Source organism: Corvus brachyrhynchos, unplaced genomic scaffold (assembly GCF_000691975.1).
Source record: "Corvus brachyrhynchos isolate BGI_N302 unplaced genomic scaffold, ASM69197v1 scaffold3059, whole genome shotgun sequence".
NCBI classification, from domain to species: Eukaryota; Metazoa; Chordata; class Aves; order Passeriformes; family Corvidae; genus Corvus; species Corvus brachyrhynchos.
In genome coordinates, this window is record NW_008240138.1 from 6937 (window position 1) to 8126 (window position 1190).

General features: G+C 42.4%; 1 long non-coding RNA gene across 1 annotated transcript; it reads right to left on the minus strand.

Annotated features, from left to right (window-relative positions):
- Positions 1-286: 286 nt before the first annotated feature.
- Positions 287-1057, minus strand: LOC108449247. Its single transcript, XR_001865402.1, has 2 exons — positions 865-1057; positions 287-415 (listed from the first exon to the last, which is right to left on the minus strand). It is a non-coding gene; the product is annotated as an uncharacterized LOC108449247 (long non-coding RNA).
- Positions 1058-1190: the final 133 nt, after the last annotated feature.

Sequence of the window (1190 nt, forward strand, 5' to 3'; positions counted from 1 at the left end):
TTACTGGGAGCGCTGGGAGGGGTTTACTGGGAGCACTGGGAAGGGTTTACTGGGAGAACTGGAAGGGGTTTACTGGGAGCACTGGGAGGGGCTTACTGGGAGCACTGGGAGGGGTTTACTGGGAGCACTGGGAGGGGCTTACTGGGAGCACTGGGAGGGGGTCGCTTTACTCCCGTAATTACGGTAGTGCCGTTACCGTATTAACCGCGGTATCGGCGCACTCACAATTGCCAATACCGTAATACCCGGTATAGCGGGGCCGCGAAATTACCGTAACGTCAGCGCGATGGCGTTAATTAATTCATTCATTAATTAATTAAGAGGTGTGACACGATGAGGGGGGGAGGTCTGGGAACCGGATCCGGGAGGAAGGTCGTGGGCCCAGGGATGGACACGTGGCCAAATGGATGGACACCTGGACAAGTGGACAGAGAGAGATGTAATTAACGTTATTAATTAATAAATTAGTAGCATAATGCGCACGTTACGTCTCACACCGTAAGTAACCTCAAATAAAACGCATTTTGTAGAATTCGGTTTTATGGAATTAAGTTTTAGGGAATTAAATTTTATAGAATTAAATTTTACAGAATTAGAGTTTTTATAAGTAAATATTTATTAATTAGCGGGCTGTTAATATATTTTATCCACTTATTAGCCATCGACATGAACGGATTCCTCTCAATCTGTGGTTTCTGCACATAAAAATTGGCATTTCCTGCGTTAAAAATGATATAAATTAATACCCACGAAATTAATATAAACCCATAAATATATTTCTATTAATTAAGCGATATTTCTATTAATAAATGATATTTCCCTTCTTTTTCCCCAAAATCCTTAAGATAGAATCCATCTCCTCACCCTCGTGTGGGTGCCTTGCACGTTTTCACATCTGTCAACTTAATTAATTAGCGCCTGTCCATTGAATTAATTAATGACACGAAATTAATTGGTGATTGATTTCACTTCGTTTGAATATATTTTGGGGACAATTTTCCTAAAAAAAGGAGCGGCCTCGGGGGTTTTTTTAATCTCTGGCTGGGTCAAAGGTCACCTGCCCGTGACCCAATTAAATTGATTATTAACGGTAATTAATTGTAATTAATTAATTAATGCTCCGAAGAGCTCAGTGGGGCCCCCTCCAGGAATTTGGGGATCCCAAGGGGGGTCTTGGGGTCCCAAGGGGG